We start from the raw sequence: 11,604 nt of genomic DNA on the forward strand, positions 1-11,604 counted from the left end.
AAAACCTCAATCAGATATGGAGGGAAAAGGAAAAGGGATATTGAACTAAAAATCAAAGGAGGAGAAGAAAGCTGAGGTTGAAGCAGAGTTGGAAAGGATGAAGCAAATACAAAGCATCATGATACAAAGGGCAAGTGATCCTCCCATGATGAACAAAGGAGATCCTGCAAAGCTTTACTCTTACGAAACTATAGAGTCAAAAGTTGTGGGGAGGGAAATGTATGAATTCGAGAAGAAGCCAAAGAGAAGTTATGATATTGCGAATTTAGACAATTGTCAGCTAGATTTTCCAATCAATGAAATGCTCTTCATCAATGCTCAGTACAAGATTAGTGAGAAGTTTGATAATCCTGATGATTATACACACATGAAAATCAGATTTCATGCTGTTTTGGGGAAGAATCCAGATGAAGTTTGGTCTTTAATGAAGATCAAAAAGGTGCTAACAATCAAGAAAGATATATTGTTTGAAGACATGCTTCAAAATTTTTGTTATTTTGTTATCCGAGCAGACAACAAACAGTATGACTTCACTATAGCTGATTTTCCTCTGATGAACTGCAACGATTTGATTCAAGTGGCTCTGATTTTGAAGCATATGGAAGAGAATAAGCTCAAAGGCTCTAAGACTGAAGTGTTCAAGATAGGTTTCGCACATGTTAAGACATACATCGACAATTACTTCGATTGTTTGGCTTTTACAGATGAAGAATTGGCGAATGTGTTGGGAAGAGAAGTGAACGTTCCTTGGGAAGAAACTTTATCCCATTCAGCATTGTCGAAATATGTTGTTGGGGAAATATGCCTGAAACCTTTCGGTATGGTGTTTTCAGGAAGAGATACAAAGGGGAAACCTAAGAAATTCTTGTTTAAAGTCTCAGAGGTGGAAAGATATAATTCTTCGCAATATACGCACTTTATTGTTTGTATGAACAATTGCAAGAAGAACAATGAAGGAGACAAGAAGGATCTCAAGAAGGTGATTTCCTAGTATGGAGAAGTGCGAAAGACAATTCACTCAGCTGTTCAAAAGCTTATGAACTAAATAGCTTCGACTGTTTACAAAGGGGGAGTTTGTAGAAGCAAAATTGTAAAAGTCGAATATTGTGTTTTGTATTGTTTCGCATTTTATGTTATTTTACTAAGTCATATTTGTGTGAAGTATAATGTTTAGACTTAGTATTTTTTTTGTACACTCATGTTCCCTATAAATAGGGACTGAGGTTAGAAGTAGAGGATAACTTTTGTAAACGCAAATATCCTTTCTGCTTATTTTGTAATCAATCTTCATCAATATGAGATCTGATTAATATTTACTCTTCGTGTTCTAACTCTTCGATTACTAAAATCATACTTTGTTTTCTTAAATCTCGCTAACAATTCTCTTCAAGAATCTACGGTGTATTAGCGTACTTTCCACAAAATCATATATTTTCTAAATAAAAAAAGTCTTCTACCAAGACCTGACAGGTTTATGTTTTAAAGAGTAATTTTCCCCAAAATACTATCATTACCAAAATACAGTATTGACTTTAAGGAAATATGAGAAAACACAAGTAAAAATACTAGGGGAAAATAAAATATACTTCAGCAATAATACTACTGACTAAAAGCAAATGAAAGCATAGACTCCAGGAGAGTATCAAATAACTAATACGCATGGCTCAGTCAAATAAAAGGAAGCACAAAATCCAGACAACATCAAAGGAACGATACAACTTGCAAAATCTAAAACAAAACGGTGAATGTGAACTCGAATGTAACCATGCTGATCGACGATAGAGTATCCGATGAACCTCCAGGTCACGCGTAGAGGTAGTGGCATTATGTCACCCATGGGCCTTACCGGCACAGACTGTAGCTAGTAGTCTGGGTGTGGGAGTGTCAGTCCCGTGTAGATCTATACACATGATGTTCACTCTCCTTTCTGGAGACTCTGGTTACATGGCGTTGGTACAATGAAGCGTCGTAGAGGGAAATAGTGTGTCACATTCTAAAGCAAAAGAGAGAGAGATAGATAGAGAGAGAGATAGAGATAGAGATAGAGTCTCCTAGCTATTCCTATAATAGTTACTAGGGTTCTAGAAACATGAAAAATAGAAGAATGCCTGTACTACTCAAGGCGATGAATCGACTGAGAGAGAGAGAGAGAGAGAGCTTTTATGTCCATACATGTATACATGATATATAATTAACGTTTAAACGACCTTCGGATGGATATCCGATACGCACCAGACCACATCCCAACGAGGAAAAGGAAATAGGGCGAACTAGCCTTCTGAAGTCCTTTAAACATTATTTATTTAACTATACAAATATAGGCATGCATTTAAGAAATAAAAGCATAGAAGAAAACTTTGGTAAAACCATAATAGTTAAGAAATTTACTACTTGATGTCATTTTGTAAAACAAGCTTTGAAAAGGGTTTTTATAAAACAGTTTAAGTAAAGAAGACCTTTGGAAAACCTTTAATAAGACATTACGACTGGATGTCTCTTTAACAAACGAACTTTGGAAAACCTTGGATAACCTTTAATGATCTAAAAGGAGATATTAACACTTTAACGAAATTTGAAAACATGATTTAAGAATCTTAATCCGATTAAAACAGTTAACATGCAAAAGTCTAGTTGCTATACAGTTATTAATCACATGCAATTTATCTAATAACTATACAAATCAACTTGTATCCCCCCTATAAAAGCAGTTAAAATCATTTAAATGGTTAATTCAGGGGTATGAACTCACCTGTGGCTAGTGGATCCGATGGAAGTGTCGGTCGAGTGCTCGGTGTCAAGTGAAGACTTGTACACACTTAATGACCTAGTAACATATGATGACATATTTTTACATACAATTAGTGATTATAATATTATTTAAACATGTATAAGCATCCTAATGAGCGGAAAACACTTTGGTCGAGTGCTAGGAGGCTATTGGGTTGCAATAAGGGAGTGTATGGCCTAGATAGGGAGTTTACTCTGCAAGAGTAAACTCTTTATGGAGATTTCGGCCCTAAGACCATATCCCCATGAGTTTACGGCCGTAAACTCATGGGTGGTGTGTCCTTGGATGTTTTAAGGTCTTATATCACTCGTAGAATTAGGCTAGGTTCACATTTAGGGCATATGAAGGGGTTAAGGCTCCAAATGAACCATTTAAGGGAGTTCACGGCTGTAAACATAGAGTTTATGGTCGTTAACTCTCACTTGGTCCTTCAAGTCATGATTTAAGGTCTTAAATGAAAGAGTATAAGGTTCTATGCATTTTTCCAAGCCAAAGGGGGGAGTTAGGGCATCATTTGGCCTTCTTAAGGGAGTTTATGGCCCATGGACCAATCCATGGGGGGGGTTTACGGCCATACACTCCTAGGTCCTTAGTTTCTTTGATGTTTAAAGCCCCTACTTCATTTGTGGTTGATTCTAGACATTTACCCAAGCCTTAGGAGGTGTTTAAGGGAAAATTTAACACCCTAGTTGGTGTTCACGGCCCAAGAAGAGGGGTTTACGGTCCAAGAGTGTTCTTGGGCCGTAAACTCTTGTTTACTACTCAATATACAAGGTTTTGGTGTTCTAAGCTCATACATGCAACTCCACAAGTCATATCTAAGCCCTAGGAGTGATTTGGAAGGGTTTTGGGGCTTCAAAACCTCATTTATGAGTGTTTGCGGTCCAATAGGGTTCTTGGGCCATAAACACATGCTTATGAGGGTTTTGGGGTGATTTAAACACTAATTTTCAGGTATATCAAGCTAAACAATAAGGTAGGATAGATTACTTACGATTATAGAGCTCGAAATGGGTGTTTTTGGATCGAAGGTAACTTGTAGAAAGAGAGAGAGTAGAGAGAGTGAAAAAGGTGTAAATGAGGTTCACTCACCCTTTTATAGGGTTTGACTTTGTGGCTCGGAGGAAATCTACCCGATACTGGCGTTGAACGGGGCTTTTGGTCGTACCCGATTGGATGGTTGTAACTTGACGGGGTCGTGCATTAGAAACTTTTAAAAAGTATATCGAGGGCTTTTCACGTGTTTCTACTGAATTTTGAACACTCATGAAGTTATAGTAAAAGTCCCAATTTAATTAACCTAATCCATAAAGGTTAACGAAACAATTTAATAAAACAAGTTTTATTAGCGGAATAAGGGTTTACCGTGACGGAATAAATTTCGGGTTGTCACATCATCCTCCGTTAAAGGGAATTTCGTCCCGAAATTAGGGTTTAGGCAGAGAGGTAGGCATGAACAATTGGGTAGAGAGATGAGGGTACTTCCTATTCGGTTGGTCTTTGCGCTCCCAAGTGAACTCTGGCCTTTGCTTGGCGTTCTAACAAACCCTCACTTACGGAATGCGGATTTCGTTTCGTTCACTTGATCGCTCGGCTTGCGATTCCTACAGGTTCCTATACAAAGTTAGAGTCCCCAATGATTTTTATCAAGATGAGTGGGATTCAGAGAGGGACGTCGGGCAAACACTTTTCAAGTCTAAGTAGTGGATTGATTTGGGGTGAAACTTATGGAATTTCCGAAAGTAGTCTTGGTCTGACGAGGGTTGACCCTATTTTTGTAAAGAACCTCGGATGGTCCTAAGCTCTCGGAAAGGTAGAGCTTTTCAGTACTTAGAACATAATGTACTTCTATGGCGAGATCATCACTGGCGTGATCGCCATTATGAAGTTCCAAACATTCTCTCATACTTAGGGTGTAGTCCTTCAGGTTGGTTCTTGGAAAGCTCGGGTTATCCTTGGATTCGTGTTTCCTGTTGATTTGTTTTTAGAGGTGTTCTGGATCATCAGATGAATTGGATATCTACGGGTATCTGTTTGATGTAGGGCGTCTATCTCAACCTAGTGCAAAATGAACATGCACTTCTAGTTCTTGAGATGTTTCTAACGGAACTATCAGGGTCGGGGAGATAGGGTTTTACCAGACGACTGTTTAGAAAGTTTCTAAACTTTATATCATCGTCTAGTTGACGGTTTCACAATATGATTCCTAATAGGAAAGAACCATGCTCTTATTTGCCTTTTTGCTTCATGATTAGAAATCTCTGCTCAGGGCTAACTCAGTTCTTAGAGATTTTCTGCAGTGTTGGACTATCTCGGGAGGTGGTTCTACTATTTCTGTGTGAGATAGTATTCTTGGATCACCTAGTAGTCCAACGAATCTCTAATAAATGCCCTTTTCTCTAGGGTGTCGGTTTATTCCAGTTGCAGAAGGCGCGTGCTCTTGTATAACCCATCGAATAATACCTAGACTGGTGTCGAGTCTAAAATCTCTTTGGGATTTGGGTTACGAGGTTTAATGCAACCTACTTTCGGACTTTATTCAAGTATTCTTGGATGCGGAGGTTATCCTGTGGTTCTTGACATTCTAGTATTCATTTCGGAGAATGCAGTCTATCGTCTACAGGGCGACGGTGACTTCTTCCACATGGGGAGGCGGAGTGTCCTAGGTACTACTTGTCAGTAGCGGGGTGGACGAAATGCCTGAGTAGTGCAAGTGTCTTTTGCAACTACTCTTCCGATGGTTATGAGTTTTCTCGATCTAGGTCAAATCTAGAGAGTATAGGGTTCTGTTACCCGAAATTTCTAATTTCCTCATCCACTCTTCTCAGCATTTAACTTATCGCAGCTTCCAGGTTTCCGGGATATCTGCTGAGATGCTTGGTTCGTGGGGATTAAGCATGAATGGATGGTCGTAGTCAATGTCCTTGACTCTTGCGACTTGAGTTACTTTTCCAACTGAGGGTGTTAGCTACTATATTGGCTTAACCGGGATGACAACAATTTTGGATTTGTGGTCATTTTAGTAGCTCAACCCATAGTGGCTCTCTTGACTCTAGTTCCTATTCTACGGGATAGGATGAAGGGTTTTTACTATGAGGTTCGTGGTAGAGCTCATACTTGGCTTAACAACTAATATTTGGTGTATGCAAGTCATATATAATTGAGATTGATGGGATGTTCAGTTGTGTGACTCCACCCCAGACCCACAACCCAACGAGGAACAGGGAGTAGGGAGGAAACACACATATTAAATCTTTTTGATCTAAATTATATACCACTCTTATGCATATAACCAGTTAATAGTAGTCACTCCCATGAGTTCTTTTCTCTTGATTCAAAAACCTGATTGTGAGGTGCTAAGGGTCTAACTGGGGGATCTACGGAGTAGGCTTCGGGTGGTTATCGTCTTCTGAAATGCATGCAGTGTCTTTCACTTCGGGTTCTATCTGTCTAAGAAGGGGTTGGTTAACAGTGTGCGGTACCCTACTTAGGGGTATTTCAGATGGTTTTAGATAGGAGATATGACTAACATATCGCATTAGGTATTATTATTAGGTTCAGAAGAACCTTTATTCGCCGATATGGCTACGGTGAAAGTTCTTTTTACACAGCACTAGGAATTTACACATGGTTGCACTAAGTCGAACCATGATTGATAGAGGCGTCGAAGTTGGCATACATCGACATGACATAGAATGAGGGTCGATATGGCCATGTGCTGAACGTGCATGCAAGTTTCTTGGCCTCTCGGGTTTCGTCCCGTATCAATGTCATGGATACATGGACCGATAGAGTTGACGCGGAACTATAGAGGGTACTGAGTGTTTCGGAATAGTGTATCTTTCATGAATGGAATCTCACGAGGCCTTTTTATAATCACCTAGCATACACTAGTCATGTATAATTAAGGTGGGGAGGACTGTTGACTGAGCGACTCCGCCCTAAATCCACAACCAAACGAGGAACAAGAAATGAGGCGGCATCACTCACTCGAGGTCTATCCATCTTAATTATACATGGCCTTATTGTATATACCGAGCCATCATAGCTTTACCTTGTGAAATTTTTAGTTTTATAATAGTGCTGCAACTTTTAATAGAGTTACAGTATTAGATTTACTACAAGATTAATGTTGTGAACTAGGTGTATTACAAAAGCAAATATACACAGTACGAGGGTCCCTTTACTGATGGGATCTCGCAAAATATAAGACTCTGTTCGCACTAGTTCTAAACAGTTTACAAGTCTGATACAACGAATGCTTAGAATATTTTAATGAGGGTCTGGAGTAGTTTCTCCTGCAACAATGATCCTTAGTATCTTCCCGTCTGCGTCGGAGTTCTTTATTATTGGACAGTCCTTTTTGAGGTGTCCCATCTCACCGTACTGGTGACATGTCTGGTTCATACTAGTATTGGTGGTGGGGGTGATTTGCTTAGTCAGAGTTATGTGGACATAGGTGCCCTCCTCGTTCCTCCACTATGAAAATTTCCCTTTAAAGAGTCCGAATTTAACACCAATTTTGGGTGTAGGGTTGGTCCTGATGCCAGGACTTGTGAAATTGGTCGTGCTGATGCTGAAGGGGCGGGGGTTGCTGCTTGCTGCTGTTGCATGACAAGTCTTTGGAGTCGTTGGCGAGCTCGGCGTTTTTGTTTCCTCCTCTCAGTTTTACAACTTTGTGTGTCCGTGACTGTCGCCATTTGTAGGCTTCTTGGATCGGTACGACGATTAGAATTTTCCATTCCTTTGTCAGTGATTGCATTACTAGCATTGAGGTTTGCAAGGATAGTTGGCACAGCAACTCATACTGCGGCTTGGAAAGTGGCAGCGTTGATATAAAGGATAAGGGATTTGTTGTTCAGCTGACTATCTCCGGATGACAACATGATTCTGTAACACGAAAGACAAGGGGTTCGTGAGTGACTAGGGTTGGCTCTAGATTATTTGATTCTGACTAAGAGATGAGTTATTATACATCAGAACTCAGCTTATACATGTTATGATATAATCAAGACTGGGCGGATAGTAAAATGTGTGATTCTATTTTAGTTTCACATCCCGACGAGGAAAAGAAACTAAGTTAGCAATCTCACATTTTTCTGTCTACCAGGTCTTCGTTATATATAACTTGGAAATGTATGAGCGAGGAAATCATACTAATAACCTTCTTACTAACCCTTCATAATTGAACTAGATTTCCTTGTAAGGGCTATCTTTGGACCTAGATGTATTTCAATCGTTCACAATGTAGTAGGAGTATGTTCTTGAAGGTTTGACCTACATCCCTATGATGCAGTCCTGGTATCAAGGTAGGGGTATGAGTATCGGAAAGCCATAAAATTGTGGGTCGTTCCTACTAAGTTATCTTTATACTAGAGAGATTCACTCTCCGGCTCTGGAAAGATCTGAGGACAGTTCGGAACGAAGACCGCGGGAAGAAACGCTCATGAAGACTTATGGCTAAACACTCTCAATCGAGGTTTTGGGATACGATCTAATCATATTACCTGCGACGGGAAGAGACGATTTACTTAACATATAGTATGAGTAGTGTAATAACTAACTCACTAAAGTGTATTATTTAATGGGTGTATTAGTGCGACAATAACAAGGAAAAGACACTTCTTGGGTTCCATGTATTGGCTCCCTCTGTCTACCCCTTATCCTAGATTGGGACCGACATTGGTTTTCTTCAGATGGATACCTAGGGTTCTCTTCTCGTGTAGACATATTGAATTTATACTCCGTCTTACTTCCGATTATGACTCTGTGTGTTACCACTTCATGATGGATGACTGGAAATTTCGGAAGTTCAAGCGAATTTCCCACCGATGTCCCTAAAAGGTATAGGCACTTGGTGGTTTCAATATTCTCGTCCCAGTTCATTTATTCCCGAACTGGAAATCTTCTCAATGAACTTCTTCTGGGTCTGGATCAACTCTTCTGTCAAACACTGAAGTGAATAAGGTTTTCTACAGGGTCGTGCGAGAATGAAATGTCTAAAGAATCCTAAGAGATTATTAAAATATTTCACTGGGTGATCCATATCGAGTCCTGCTACAATTACATAGGGTACACAAATTATGCATAGCTTAGATTTGATAGGCCTTCGAATATGTGATACTACTCTATATCCACATCCCAACGAGGAAAAGGAAGTAGAGCGAAACCACACATTCTTAGCCTATGGGATCCTTACTATGTAAAATCTTGGAAGTATACCCTCTGTAATCATAGGTATATCAATAAGGGATCTTTTTAGTTTTTCATACAAGGTTATCTATGGATCCTAAAATACCCCTATGGTATTTTAATTACTTGATTGACTCTTTAACTTCTGAATATGATTCTGGGATTAATGTGAGTCTTTTAGTATTCCAAAATACCCCCATAGTATTTTAAACTCTGCGTTTGGCTCTAGAATTCCTGTTTGGTTAGTTTCAGATTCGTTGCAACACTACCATCACTCCCAAGCACACGTTGGTCGCATCTCGAATAAATGTAGTTGATCAGGTTACATTTATTCTAGCTTACGATTACATAACTGCCCAGGTTTGTTGGTAGTGGTCAACATCCAAAGACTTTTATTTTTTCCTTCTTGTGATACTTTTGTTCGAGTGTTTAGATTCTGGATGTTCTTATACATTGGTAAAATATGGTTATATTTTAAAGTATAATTCTTGGTCAGAGTGTTTTATCCCAATGTATTTATAGGTTGTATATCTTTTATGAATTGATATACTGAGCTCACTATAAACAATGCTCTGATACCAATCTGTCACACCCCAAAAACCGGAACGGCGGAAACGTTCTGGGGTGGATGATGTCATGTCAAGTATCACAACATATGCAATATAGTAATCAAAGTACAACAACCATTGCATTAATAGTAATAGTTTTACACAGGTTACATTTCATAGCAACATCAAAGTAATACAAGAAATAATATAGATGCAACTCGGTACTAGGCTGTCTCCGCAATTGCTCCCGAGATGTACCTGTCTATCGATGACCTGAGAATACAAGTTATTTTGAAAGCGAGTATCAGCATTTTTATAATGCTGGTCAGTTCATAAGTATTTAGTGTCATTTGTATAAATACACATTTTTATTCAAAATAACTTTATGAAAGATAGTAGTTTAGAATCTACGGTGTATTAGCATCCTTTCCAGAAAATCCTATATTTTTTAAATAAAAGAAGTCTTCTACCAAGACCTGACAGGTTTATGTTTTAAAGAGTAATTTTCCCCAAAATACTATCATTACCAATATACAATATTGACTTTAAGGAAATATGAGAAAACACAAGTAAAAATACTAAGGGAAAATAACATATACTTCAATAGTAATATTGCTGACTAAAAGCAAATGAAAACATAGACTCCAGAAGAGTATCGAATAACAAAAATGAAAACTTGGATTATAAAATTGCGAAACAAAATTTGAAAATTGGATCAATACTTCCAATTGAATGAGTATGAATAAAGAATCCATGGATGAAGATAGAAAAGTAGATTTCTGATACGCTTGGCTCAATCTAATAAAAGGAAGCACAGAATCCAGACAGTATCGAAGGAACGATACAACTTGCAAAATCTAAAACAAAAGGGTGAATGTGAACTCGAATGTAACCATGCTGATTGATGATAGAGTATCCGATGACCCTCCAGGTCACGCGTAGAGGTAGTGACATTATGTCACCCATGGGCCTTACCGGTGCGGACTATAGCTAGTAGTCTAGGTGTGGGAGTGTCAGTCCCGTGTAGATCTATACACATGATGTTCGCTCTCCTTCCCGGAGACTCTGGTTACACGAAATTGGCACAATGAAGCGTCATAGAGGGAAATAGTGTGACACATTCTAAAGAAAAAGAGAGAGAGAGAGAGAGAGAGAGAGATAGAGATAGAGAGGGAGATAGAGATAGAGATAGAGATAGAGATAGATATATAGATAGAGATAGAGATAGAGATAGAGTCTCCTAACTATTCCTATAATAGTTACTAGGGTTCTAGAAACATGAATAATAGAAGAATGCCTATACTACTCAAGGCGATGAATCGACTGAGAGAGAGAGAGAGAGAGAGAGAGAGAGAGAGAGAGCTTTTATGTCCATACATGTATACATGATATATAATTAATGTTTAAACGACCTTCGGACGAATATCCGATACCCACCAGACCACATCCCAACAAGGAAAAGGAAATAGGGCAAACTGGCCTTCCTAAGTCCTTTAAACATTATTTATATAACTATACAAATATAGGCATGCATTTAAGAAATAAAAGCATAGAAAAAAAACTTTGGTAAAACCATAATAGTTAAGAAATTTACGACTTGATGTCATTTCGTAAAACAAGCTTTGAAAAGGGTTTTTATAAAACAGTTTATGTAACATCCGGAATCCCAGGTATATTATTTTAATATTTATTTTTGAATTATGTGAAGGAACACGGCGAGTTGATGCGTAGACTCGCCGAGTAGGGTCGTGGTTGATCATCCGGGTTCGCAATGGACTCGGCGAGTCCATGAGTGGACTCGGCGAGTCCACACTGTTTAATGAAACCCTAATCCTTTAAGGTTGGAGCCTATTTAAGGGAACTCTTAGCCTTCCATTGCGGCTACCAGTCCCTTGAGAGCACCCTTAGTGATTTATATCGTTTGGGAGGAAGGAGAAGCCATAATTGATCTTTTTGTCCTTGGTTTGGCAAAAAGAAGGTGATCAAGAGAAAGAGGAGAATGAAGGAGGTGTGATTCAAATGGTTTCAGAGTCTAGAGACTTCAACTTGAGGTATTCATTCAGACCTTCTTCAGTT

This window comes from Lactuca saligna, chromosome 3 (assembly GCF_052625555.1).
Source record: "Lactuca saligna cultivar CGN05327 chromosome 3, ASM5262555v1, whole genome shotgun sequence".
In the NCBI taxonomy this organism is placed as follows: Eukaryota; Viridiplantae; Streptophyta; class Magnoliopsida; order Asterales; family Asteraceae; genus Lactuca; species Lactuca saligna.